Consider the following 14,161-nt stretch of genomic DNA (forward strand, 5'->3'; position numbering starts at 1 on the left):
TGTTCTGGATCAAGGATCATGAGGGGATTGATGTTCTGGATCAAGGATCATGAGGGGATTGATGTTCTGGATCAAGGATCATGAGGGGATTGATGTTCTGGATCAAGGATCATGAGGGGATTGATGTTCTGGATCAAGGATCATGAGGGGATTGATGTTCTGGATCAAGGATCATGAGGGGATTGATGTTCTGGATCAAGGATCATGAGGGGATTGATGTTCTGGATCAAGGATCATGAGGGGATTGATGTTCTGGATCAAGGATCATGAGGGGATTGATGTTCTGGATCAAGGATCATGAGGGGATTGATGTTCTGGATCAAGGATCATGAGGGGATTGATGTTCTGGATCAAGGATCATGAGGGGATTGATGTTCTGGATCAAGGATCATGAGGGGATTGATGTTCTGGATCAAGGATCATGAGGGGATTGATGTTCTGGATCAAGGATCATGAGGGGATTGATGTTCTGGATCAAGGATCATGAGGGGATTGATGTTCTGGCCCTGGGACAAACTGCCTCCGCTACCCCAAAAGGGCTCGGCACCAGATTCCCTCCCACCGTCTGCCACTACCGCTCACCGCCAAACACTGGTGAGCCTCTTGTGCCCGTGGTGCTGAGTCGGTCAGCTTGACGTGTAGGGTCCCGCACAACAGCCCAAAGAACTGCTCCTCACTTCATAATAAAGTATAAGTGAATAAATTGTTGTAGCCTAACTGTTGGTGCCAAAACCTGTGGGCAACAAAATGTCCAAGACTCTATAGTACAGTCCTCCTCTAAATTGTTTTTTGTTCTCTAGTTGCGCTGGTATCAATAAAGCTTCTCCTTAACAAAAAAAAAGTTTGCTGAGAAGTCCTACAAGTAATAATAAAAAATACCTTGTTTGGAAAATTTAAGAGAGACAGTTTTGGGTAGGATACCTTGGGTGGGAAGGGTCAAGATTGAGGAGTCGCTGCGCAAAGTTGCCAGAATGATATTGTGACTGGAAGGGTCACAAAGTGAAGGCAAATGGAAAATATTTGCTGTGTGAAAAGGATCCAGGCTTGATTCAATTGTGGGATTTGAGAGGTAGAGAGAAATGTCTCCACTGGTCAATAGCATTTGACATCCACGCAACATTTCAGTGTAGTGTTTGTTGAAAATGCTCTTCCAGTGATTGCCAGCAAAGTGGATTTCTGAAGCAATGACCAAGACCAATGAGAAAACCGACCTGAGGTCACTTCCTGAGGAAATCCTCTTACTTTTGTCTTTGAGACCCAATTTAAGCCTAATATTTGAAGAGTATTAGCCCTGCGTACCAGGGCTAATATCAAGGTGGATTTCTTCACACAAAAGGTAAATGAATATATGGAATGTTCTTCCCTCAAAATGTTGAGGTTAATAAAATTCTTCAATTAAAGATTTAGATTTTTTCCAAAAATAAGATTATTACGAAGCCGCAAAGCAAGAAAGGTAGATGGATCTTAAATGAAGATCTCCTAGATTTAGGGTAATTGGATAATTGTTAGAGAACATGCATGACATCATATAAAACCTTAAGATTCTTTTTCCTGCGGGTGAGGCAGAATTTACCACTTTTCGGTAGTGCAAAAAGACTGTGCTCTAGAAGATTTGACATGTAAACAAACTGACTGTGATACAGAGTAAAAAAAATCAATAAAGTGCAAATGTAAGAGTCCTTAAATGAGTCCCTGATTGAGTTTGTTGTTGAGGAGTCTGATGGTGGAGGGGCAGCAGCTGTTCCTGAACCTGGTGGTGTGAGTCCTGTGGCACCTCTACCTCTTTCCTGATGGTAATAGCAAAGAACTGATGTGATCTGGATCCTTGATGAGCTCTCCAATGGCAGAGTTCCTTGTTGATGTGATGTCCTGGGCTTGTCCATTACCTTTTGTAGGGCTTTCCACTCAGGACTATTGGTGTCCCCATACCAGACCATGATGCAGCAGGTCAGCACACTTTCCACCATGCATCTGTAGAAATTATGGAATTGATGTGGCAATTATTTATGAGACTGTTCCTTACTAACGTTTTCAGGTTAGAAATTTCTCTCAGGTGGTTAGCTCTATGCTGGATTATCGTTTCCAAAACTCATCAGTTGAAGAAGCAGGAGACTGCAGGTGCTGAATTCAGAAGTATTTTCATTCAGTTGGAGGTGATTTAATTAACTTCCTGACACTTGTTTTTAAACTTTGATTTTTCTTTTTACTTGCGAAGGATAATGGCAATACTCACTTTAACTAAATTGATACATTTTGTTAATATCATAAAATCCAATTGTCACAGAATTTTGCTTCCAGGAATCTTTCTATCATTTAATTTGTTTTCTAGGTAACCCACTTTGTCTAGAGCAGATGTGCAAATGATGGTGTCCTCAGCTAATCACCGAGTCAGGACAAACGATCTATTACTAGAAAAAAGAAACAAGCTTCTAAAACAATATCTTTAAATATTGAATGAGACAGGTCCCAAGATCAGTCCTATGTGACTGTTTAATTGATGGTCTGCAGTTCAAAGCCCAGCTCTGGTTCCAGATGATCTGCATTTGATGGGGGGGGGAGGGGGGAGGGAGGGGAGGGAGGGGAGGGGGGGGAGGGGGGAGGGGGAGGGGGGGGAGGGGGGAGAAATCATCCAGATTTCTGCGTGCAATGTTGGTGCCCAGGGCCAAAACAATTCTCCCTTGTTTACTGACACTGGGGAGGAATCTATGGGGAGCCATTATACTGCGAGTTCTGAGTTGTTAGTTCTCAGCTTGCTGGTTAGTCCTGCAGGCCTATCCCTACTGCGAGGTCCTTGTTCTGCTGAGTACGAGTCAAAGGTCCATAACCTTGAGGCAAGACTATGTCCTGACCATTAGCTTCAACATCCCAGCATGCTTCTTAACTGCTTCCAATTTCATTACATTACTCATGACTCTTTTACACAACTAAAATTCTATTTTGTGTAGAAGTAAGGTTAAGCTTACTTGTCATATTGTACTAGTACAGCAAGAAAGGTTCTTCTGCAAGCTGTCTAACAGGTTAACTCCAATATTTGTACAGCTGAATAAAGTAGAAAAAAAAGTACAATTATAGTTGGAATGGAAATAAAATGAATTGCAGTAGACAGCAAATTTTTTCAAAACAGTTGCTTCCTGATGATGATAATTTCAGATTTGCTGCATCTCGTAGGAAGTTGCAGAAACATTGAATTAACTTTTATTAAATTTAGCAGGTTTAATTGCATAACGGCGCTGACACATCGCGTTAGTTCAACTGACCTAAAAATGTTTTGCTGCTGATTTTCATGTGTACTCAGCATCTGATGCCTCTCATGTCAATGCCCAATAATAGTCAGCCAAAATTGATGGATTCCAGTTCCCTGATACCACTTTTCCATGGTCAGAATGTCTTGGTGAAACCTTTCATCATGTTCGTCACTGACTGCACCAAGGTCAGCCGGAAAGAAGTACAAATGCAGAAAATGAATTTTCAATGGCATGTTTCAGTTCATTGTTTTGGATGCTTGAAGTAGACTTAAAATACGACAGGACATCACAAAAGTAGGCTGTATCTATAAACCAGAACTTGATATAAAATTCTAAGGTGATTTTTGTGATCAGCAATGGAAGATCCATAAAATGCAACCAGAAGTGTTCAGAAAGCAAAATCTTTGTCGTGGAGTGTTACTTCCAAGAATGGACAACATTATGATATTGAGAATATAGTATGGTTGTATTTTGAGAAGATGAGCTAGAAGCTTGCTGATGCCATCTTCCTCAGAAAGCATGGGGGGGGGGGGGAAGTGATTCTATGGGGAAGCATGGTTGATGTAGCAGTTAGTGCAGTGCCTTTACAGCGCCGGTGATTGGGACCGGGGTCTGAATCCCGCACTGCCTGTAAGGAGTTTGCATGTTCTCCCCACGTCTGCCTCCCACCATTCGAAACGTACCAGAGGTGTAGGTTAATTGGGTGGCATGATGTCTTGGGCTGAAATGGCTTGTAACTTTGCTGTATGTCTAAATTTAATAAAAATGTACATGTTCAGGAAATGTGCTGGGAGCAAATATCAGGAGGTCACTAACTGAAGATGGAGTTTCTGCATAGAATCATTTTGAGGTTCAAAATAAGGACAAGCTGTTTAAGTAAGCATTAATAAACACAACTGATTCCTTATTGGATAGTTGTATTTTGTTTTCAAATACAACTATCTTGGAAAATCAGCATTTATTACCCATTCCTTTGCCCTTGAAGGTGGTGGTGGGCCTGAAGCTTGAATAGCTGAAGTTTCTGCAGTGGAGTTATTACTGTGGAGCAGTTGGCTAATGGGTTCCAGGGCAATGAAGGATCAGGAATATTTTGGAGTTCTCACTATTTTTGAGTGGCCATACGTCAACTTTTCTAGAGTGAAGCAGCTCGAGTGGGATGCACCGCTGCATTTTGTTGGTCATGAGCACTCTTTGTTGGGGGCGGGGGAAAGGGAGGGGGTGGAATTAGCCTTTTCTGTTGATACCAGTTAAGGTGACAGTGACCTAACTGTTTGTACCTGAATGACTCAAAGCTTCAGGCAACTGTAGTGTGTTGGCGAGACTTGCATCACAGTTCTCAACTTCCATTGGTAATTTGACTGGAAGATTGATTGACATTCCAAAGGTTTAGTTTGTGCCAGCCCTTCACTGAATTTAAACGGACGAATCGCAAACTGTGACTGTTCATAGTACACTGAGTGGAGGTACAAAATGTTTCTGTCATACTGATAGTAGAGTTGATGAAAAAATTCCAAAACAAAGTGGAAAACAATTACTGTCTTGGATCATCTCTCTAAATTCAAACCAAATTTAAATTAAAACTTCACCCCAGCATTTTGGCTCGGGTGCTGTGGAACTTTCTAATGCGGAGAAACCTGCAGACTTTTCTGGACAAGCAGAATCCCCAGAATATTGGATACTCCAACATAATTCATTATTTTAATATCTCACAGTGTAATAAATTTTCCAGTGCATTTAAAGGAGTCATGGGAAATAGAGCTCATTGTTTAGAGGGAGTGTGGCAGGAAGGTCCCATATGTTAATGGGAGCACCAGAAACTACACCTGATCAGTCAGATGCTGAACCACTGAATCTCTAAACAATTACAGAAAAACCCATCATCTGGAATTCAAGCAACTGACAAAAAAAAGATGAAAGTAAACATGTAAAATAAATAAATAGATGAATAGATAGATTTTAAAAATGAAAATACAGAAGTTTAAAGTTGGCGTGCCTCGCAATCACGCAACACAGAATCTCAAGCAGCTGGAAAATTCAATTACCTGGCATCTACCAATCCCCATAGATACAAGGGGTCTTGCTGTATTCTGATCTGTTCTGATCACTTATTTTGATTGTGGGAGCAAGAGTCAATTAATAAAGAAATAAACGTTTTCACCAATTGGCTTTTAATCTGCTCAACCAGTCTTGTGATCTGTACAAATCTAACAAATTATCCCTGTAACATTCTCTGCTTGCTTTTTGCTGGTGTTCTTTCTTTTCAAAATATTTTAAATAATTTTAATAAAAAATGTACAAAAATACAACTCAATAAAATGGACAGTTATGGAAACTTAATAAAGCATTCAGTATATCCAAAATGTACATAAATTGTAAACCATATCCACAGTTCATATTTCAAATGATATATTTTTAAGAAAAAAATCTAATTAAAAAAAAAAGAAGAAAAAATAAAGGAGAAAAATTCAAAACCCCTGCCTAAAATTGTTGCCAGATGCTATATATGGTTAATCTTAAAAGAAAAATGATGGTATAAAAATATATATTCAAAGAATGTGGAAAAGATCAGAGTCAGACAATGTAATTATACTGAAGTAAAATTATAAAGTTAGATAGTCATAAATAACCCCCATATCTTCTGAAATCTTGTATCTGAATTCCCTCCTATCATACTGATTTGGTATTACATCTATATTAAAAATATTTTGCCAAAATATGGAAAACATTTCTCCAGTATTTTCCTAGATTAGGACAAGTCTAGAACATGAATTAATGATGCTTCTCCACTCTTACCCATGTCATAACAGAATAAAAGCAAGACAATTTAGATAAGAAAGTTATGCAAGCCTCGTTTCATGAATCTGGAGGTTTACCCTGTTTAAACGAATCTGCAAACACCACATCCAAGTGAGGTGTGAGCAATTGAGAAAATAATTTAAAAAAAATTCTACAGAAAGCCCATTGGGTACAGGGACCTTTCCAGGTTGTAATGAGGAAATAGAAACTGTTATTTCTTCTTGCGAGAGAGATTCATCCAGCTTGATTTGGCTATCTGAAGAAATCTTGGGGATATTCAATTTGTCTAAGAAATTTTTCATCAAATTACTATTCAAGAGTATAGGTTGAGGTAGAATCTTTTAAATGTATAATTTATCTCCAAATGATCTGAAGTCATAAGTACCATTGTCTTTACGAACCACTTACAGAATTTATTAATCTCCATGAATGTAAATTTGACTTTTAGATTTCCAAAGTTGGCATTCGGCTGGAAAAGATCAAATTTAGTTTTAAGTTCAATCCTTTTTTTTGTATATATGAGTTTTTAGTTTGACAAAAAACACAATGTACCCCAAATGTCTCACAGTAAACTTTCCTTGCCTCACTTTGTACAGATGTCCTCTTGTGTTTGGTACTTCCACCCTGGGATAAAGGTGCTGATTGTCCACCTTATCCATGCCTCTTGTAATTTTGTAGACCTCTAAGTCACCTCTCGTCCTTCCTTGCTCCAAAGATTAAAGTCCTAGCTCTGCTAACATTGTCTTACAAGATTTATTTTCCAATCCAGGCAACAGCCTGGTAAATCTCCTGTGCACCCTCTCCACAGCTTGCACATCTTTCCTGTATTGAAGTGATTCCATCTTTAAGTCTACCTATTTGTATCTTTTCACTCTATGCCACCCATTGAGGCCAAGATCTCTAATGCTTCTGGTCATCTTCCCTAATGCCACTTACTTTGGGCAGCACAGATAGGGTAGCAGTTAGAATTTTGCTATTAGTCACCCAGGTTTGAATCTGGTGCTGCCTGTGTGTGTCTGGATCATCTCCCCATGTCCACCTGGGTTTCCTCCGTGTGCTCCTGTTTTCTCCCACCTTCCAATACATACAGGGCTGCTATGTTAAAAGGGTTAGTATATATTACTCCCTCTCCTCCCCTCTCTGTCTTCTGCAAGGATCACTCCCTCTGTGACTCTCTTGTCCACTCCTTCCTCCCCACTAATTGTCCCCTTTGGATCTAACCTGTGCCCACACCTCCTCCCTCAGCACCATTTGGGGCCCCAAACAGTCCTTCCAAGTTGAGCAACATTTCTCTCGTGAATCTGCAGGAGTCATCTACTGCATCTGATGCTCCTGCTGTGGTCTCCTCTACATTGGAGAGACTGAACGCAGACTGGGAGATCATTTTGTTGAATACCTTGGCTCTTCTAGCATAATAGCGTGGATCTCCCAGTGGCCACCGATTTGAATTCTCCATCCCATTCCCTTGCAAACATATTTGTCCATAGACTCGTGCACTGCCAGACTGAGAACCCAGCGGTTGGAGGAACAGCACCTCATCTTCCAACTGGGCACCCTTCAACTGGATGGCATTAATATCATCTTCTCTGCCTTTCATTTAACCCTCCACCCCTTTCCTCCCTCGTCTCTCCTTCCCTGACTCCTTTCGCACATAAATTCTTACGTAGTCCCTTATCACATCCAATTAACAACTTTTGTTGGTCTGGATTCCTCCCCATTGTTTGAATTCTGAGACTTACTGATGTATCCTGCTCCTGTCTTTTCTGCTCCTTCCTTGAAGGGCTCAGGCACAAAATGTCAGCAATATATCGTTTTCCCATTGACTTTGAAAACACTGGCTGAGTTCCTCCAGCACTTCGGTGTGCATACTACAATCACAGCACCTGCAGCCTATCGTGTTTTACTCGGGTTAATTGGTTGCATGGGCTGGAAAGGCTTTCTACCATGCTGCCAATTGGTGCCAATTTTTCAATGTTTCCATGAAGTGCATTGGAACATGGTTTTTAAGAGTTGCATAGATAATAGTTTAAAGGGAAGTTGGGAGATTATTGCTACCCTTCTGTGACTAACTGGTGTGGACTATGCTTGAATGTAATAAGCAAGAAACCAGCAGCAGAGCCCCCACTTGGCTGATCAACCAGATGGTCCCTTTGACAGAACAGTTGGCCACCACACCTTTTTTAACCACTAACTATTCTTCATCTGAGATAGCCACATTTCAACATCTCCACTGACTTCAAGGGGGCCCTCTCCCCATGATAAAAATAATTGGGTTAAGGAAATGTATGTGCATGTTCTCCTTTGTTCATTCACAAGATGTGGACATTTCTGGCAAGGCCTGCAATTAATTCCTATGAACAATTGCTCCCTTAGTTGATTGCAGTGACAACTCAGCAACATTATGTTTAAAGATGTCAATCCAGATAAAGGCGGAATTCATCTCCCTGAAGGAAATTAAACTGGATGGTTTTACAACAACCTAGGATAGTTTTATGCTCATTATTGTTGATGATGGTGTTGATTTAAGAGTTGAATTTGTGTTCCAGCAGGTGTAATGGTTAGAAGTTCATGTTTCTGCATTAATTCTCACGTTCCATGGATACCAGTCCAGTTTGCTCTAAAAGTGACCACATTTGAATGGCTGTATTTGCCTCTTAAACATGAGCACTAACTGTGGGGGAAAAACGTGCTCTATGCTCCATTACGTTGTCAACCTGGATCATAAACTTGATCCATATTGAGCAAATCAGTACGAACTCAACTGAGCTAAACTCTGCTTTCAGCTCTTTTGTTTAGTCATCTTGATCCCAGCAGCAGAATCAACCAGAACTGAAAGACAAATGAAAGAAACTATTACGAAATCTGCTCGAGTTTACTGAACTGAAAACTAATGTTACAGGAGAATATTTTCTATTTGCAATAGGATCTTGTGATTGCTGGAGAGTGGAACATTTTGTGGCTCTTAGTTAGAAAGGACAAGCCATTAACTACAGGCTCATGAGGGGGTGGGGGGGGGCATGATTTTTGAGGGTCTGGCAGGATTTCCAAATACAAAGATCGTGGCTGATCTGAACATGGGCTCAGCTGCACTTACCCTCCTGTTCCCCACAATCCTTAATTCAAAAGAATATTTGAGGGCAGAGCTGTGGACATTGTCCCACATACCTACCACCCTCCTGGGACCTTTATTTTTTAAAAAAAAACTTACTCTTCCCACCTTAAAAGTATGGTACAGTAAAACCTCTGGTATCTGGCACTGATGGGGATGGATAGATAGATGGATGAATAAGTGCATTTTCTGGTTGCTTGAGATTATATGTTGCATGATTGGTGAACTAACGGTGAGGTGCACCAATTTTAAAGCTGTATTTTTTATCCATTTATTTTCCACAATTTTGTTTTGCCAGTTGCTTGAGGTTGCCGATTGTTTGAACTCCGGTTAACGGGTTTTACTGTAGATCAGTGGAAGGAACTACCAGAGGGTGCTATTCAGAAAGGTATGATTAAAAGGCCATGTACTAGTAAGGGACAGGTTTAGAAGGATAAGGACCAACCATAAGCAAACTGGACTAGCTTGGGTGGACAAGCTGATTGGCATGAATGTTGAGCTTGAGGGCTTGTTTCCATGCTGTCAAACACTGTATGATTAAGCTGTTCAGGAACAGGGAATGGGAAATAGTTTGAGCCATGGAAACTATGTTGCAGAAAATTTTGCAGTTTAGAATGTGCTCCTGAGGCTTGTATTGAACCAATTGACTATATAATTCAACATCCCATTAGCTTTGATTGCTTTGGAATTAAATGGAAAGCTCTGAGCTACATCTTCAATCATTTCAATGCCTTTTTTTCTCCTTTCTATCTGTTTCACTGGAGATTTGTGTATTGATTTACATTTCCCATTGGGAGGGAGGGGGTGGAAGAGGAAGGGTAGAAAATTTGTCTGTTTATAGACTGACAATACTATAGTCCAGAATGGATCTCCAAGTGGAATGGTAACACACTGGCTATGTTACTGGGCTAGCAGCCCAAAATAGGAGCAACATGCAGATGTATTCAAATCCTATGACAAATATAGGGAATTTAAATTCAAGGTAGTTCTGAAATTTAATTCTGCTATCAATTAAATTACGAGAGGGTGGCTTTGGGGGGAAAAAAAATCAAGTTCACCAGCGTTTATTTAGGAAGCAAATATTGAAAGGCCACATTTTGATTTTAATTTAGACATCCAACACAATTATCGGCCCTGTTGGCCCACAAGCCTGTGCTGCACAAATACCCCATTGACCTACGACCCCAGTACGATTAGAAGAGTGAGAGGAAACTGGAGCACCTGGCGGAAACCCAAGCAGACACTCGTTATAGATGGTGCAGGACTCAAACCCAGGTCACTGGCCCTGTAACAGCGTTATGCTAACCACTACACTAACCATGCTTTCTCAATGCTTGTTCAATGCCCCTTGAAATTACCCATTATAGCAATCTATTATTTTCCAGGAGTAGAGATGCTGTCTTGGTTACAATGACCCAGGATCACTCCTGACCTTGGCTGCTGTCTGGGTAGTTTGGAGGTTCACTGTTTCCTCCTGCATCCCAAAGATGTGAGGGATAATGGGTTAATTACCCCCTTTTTGTCGATGAATAGTTAATTAGGGGGGGGGGTGAAGCTGTTTGGAATATGGCAATAAGATAGGATTGATGCAAGGTGATGGATCAATGGGGTTTTGATAGATGAAGGACTTGCTTCCATGTCATGTGATTGTGATTTTTTTAAGGCTCTGTAGAGACTGAACTTGCCAATAATTCCCATTCTCTCTGGAAAGAAAACTTCAATTAACAAGATAGGGTTCTGAAATTTTATTAATATCCAATTTTCCAGGCACAAGCATCACAGCAACATCCAGTGCAGGCAATGGAGGACATTTTTAATTTTTTTTAGCAAGCAAATAATAATTTGCTGAAGGAACTCAGTGAGTTGAGCATCGTGGTGGGTAGGGAGGTGTAGGCGACAAAGAATGATTGATGCTTCAGGCCAGAACCCTTTAGCCTTGATAAAGGGTACTGGCCTGAAATCAACCATTCTTTTTCTCCCATGGGATTCGCTGTGTCTGAGGATCTTTCCTGGACTCAACACCCTAATTGCATTGTGAAGAAAGCATGTCATCACCTCTATCTCCTCAAGGATTTGAAGAGGTTTGGTGTGACACCCTGTCAAATTTCTACAGGTGTGTGGTAGAAAGTGTGCTGACTGGCTGCATCATGGTCTGGTATGTGGACACCAATAGCTTGAGTGTAAGGCCCTGAAAAAGGTAGTGGACGCAGCTCGGACCATCACAAGCCACCATCGAGAACGTCTACAGGGAACATTGCCGTCGGAGAGCAGTAGCAATCATTAAGGATCCACACCACCCAGCACATGTTCTGTTCTCGCTCCTGACATCAGAAAAGTGGTCTTGGTGCCACAAGACTCGCCCCATCAGGTTCAGGAACAGCTGCTCCCCCTCCACCGTCAGACTCTTCAACAAACTCAATCAGGGTCTCATTGAAGGACTCTCACTTTGCACATAATTTTTTCCTCTCTATTGCACAGTAAGTTTGCATTTTTTAAATTTGTTTTTTGCACTACCAATAAATGATAATTCTGCCTCACCCGCAGGAAAAAGAACCTCAGGGTTGTATGTAATGTTGTGTATGTTCTCTGACAGTAAATCTGAAATTTGAACTTGTTTACCATGTACAAAAATCACAGGCAAATGGCTCACAGATGAGACCACTTCAGGGATTTGCTTTTGAAACTAACAAGTCAATCTCTTCAGTTATTTGTTTGATAAAGTTATAATTGTACAATGCAACATCCATTATAGTCAAGTTTTTAAAAAAAATCATTTCTGTTTAATACCATCAATTCCCTTGCAAAGATACTGCTAAACGGCACCCGATGTTCCTAGGCAGTTTGATCTCTGAAGCTAAGGACTGGTCAGTATTTGGAGGGGAGACCACCTGGGAATACCAGGTGCTGTGGGTTTCTGTGAGGGGTGTTGGACAAAGTGGAAACTCTGTTTGCCTTACTGTAGACAAAAGTTGAAGAATTTTATGTATATTATATTCCAAATGTTGTATTATATGACAATAATGGAACTTGGGCATTACTGTTGAGAGAAAAACATACCTGTTGAGCACAATTTATAATATGAGATTCACTATGAAAGTATCTGCTTTATGGAAAGTTTTTTTAGGAATGTGGCCCCACCTTAACATAGGACGCTCCACTTGCTTTGGACTTGCTCCCAAGTTTCACTCCGAGTTGTTGTGTTTGCATTTATCAGATTTTTAACATGTAATCTTCAGGAAATCTGAGCACAAAACACTGGGATTTCAAGAGTCCAGATGAGTCTTGCATCCTTTCAGAGAAATGGAACATTGGTAAGGTGGAGACTTGCATCTTCTGCACCTGTTGCATTTACTGATGTATAGATATTCCTCTTGGTTATATAATGAAATGGTCTTGATCAAGAGAACTAAATGTAATAATTAAGGCACCAATGCAGGACCTGAGAATCCAGAATTGGCTCTTTTCTAATATTGCTGTAAGACCTGTAATAGTGGTTGTGAAGAATAATAACTACTTCAATTCAGTTGTGTTTTGGGTCAGAAACCCTTCTTCAGAACTAGTAAAAGGAAAATCTGCATGTGTTGGGTCCAGTGCAGTGTGAAAAAAGGGTTAGAGAAACTCAGCAGGTCATGCAGCATCCGTTGAGAGTGAAAGACAGTCAATGTTTGAGGCCTAGGCTCCTGATGAAGGGCTCAGGCATGAATCTGTGATTGTGGCATGTCCTGTTGAGTGTCTCCCAACACTTTTTTTTGCATACTGCTTCATCGGAACTGGCTACTTGGATTTTCTTTTAAAAGTTCTTCGACCTGAAACATTCTCTCGCTTCAGATGCTGTCTGACACTCTGAGTGATTAGAGCATCTTTAATTTTTTTCAGATTCTCAGCATCTGTAGTTTTTTTTATTTATACTTTCATTTAAGGATTGTCATCTGAGTAACTCTCTCGAGTGCACATGACAAGCTCCAAAGGCATTATGAATGGCCCTTGAATGAATTGCACACATTATTTAAGCTCCTTGTTAGCCTGTAGTCTCTACATTGGATTTTACTGGAGGTCAAGAAATCACTGAGTATACATAAGGGGCTGAATGCCCTATATTCCAAAGTTTCATCATTCTTCATCAACGAGGATTAAAGTCAAATCCAGTGTTCAATTTCTCACTTTGAGGAAGAAGCTGTACCTTTCAAAAACTGCTCTATTCATTTGAATGATCCTTCCTGCACAAAATTTGAAAATCAGTGTAGACGTCTGTTACTGATGGACAATGTGCCTGCCGGTTAATGAAGTTAAAATGGATCTAATTTCTTGTGGAGAGACGTGACATTTGTAACTGCTCAAATTAGTTGAATTTGCCATTAGTGTAATAAGAGTACTTTATGCTTCATCAGTCATAGGATGGCGTGCAAAAGCCACTGCATATGGTAAATTGTCCTCCATATTTTAACAATTTAGATGTTGACTGCTAAGATTTTAGGGCAGAGTGGCGATTGTGCTAAAAGGGAAAAAAAGAATGGGTCTTAAGCTGCCATTCTCATGGGGGCTATAGCATATTTGGGGTGGGAAGGGGGGGGAACACAGTCTGAAATCCTAAAAAAAATTGTTTATTATGTCGACTGTAGGAGAGAAGTACAGAAAAAAATCGGCTAAATTTGACTGCTTCACTGATGGGGCCAAAAAAGGATGGGAATACGTGGTCTAAAGGCATGATTTTTTAAAACAGAAGTTTAATCAAGAGAACTAAATGTAATAATTAAGGCACCAATGCAGGACCTGAGAATCCAGAATTGGCTCTTTTCTAATATTGCTGTAAGACCTGTAATAGTGGTTGTGAAGAATAATAACTACTTCAATTCAGTTGTGTTTTGGGTCAGAAACCCTTCTTCAGAACTAATTAATTGCTACCTTTTTGAAGGTACATTGTGTGGTATAACTTACCAATGAGATAATATGCCAGAAGCTGTCTTCGATTAAGCATGTTCTGCATTTAAGCCTGTCCACCAGAGTTGACCCA

This window comes from Narcine bancroftii, chromosome 11 (assembly GCF_036971445.1).
Source record: "Narcine bancroftii isolate sNarBan1 chromosome 11, sNarBan1.hap1, whole genome shotgun sequence".
NCBI lineage: Eukaryota > Metazoa > Chordata > Chondrichthyes > Torpediniformes > Narcinidae > Narcine > Narcine bancroftii.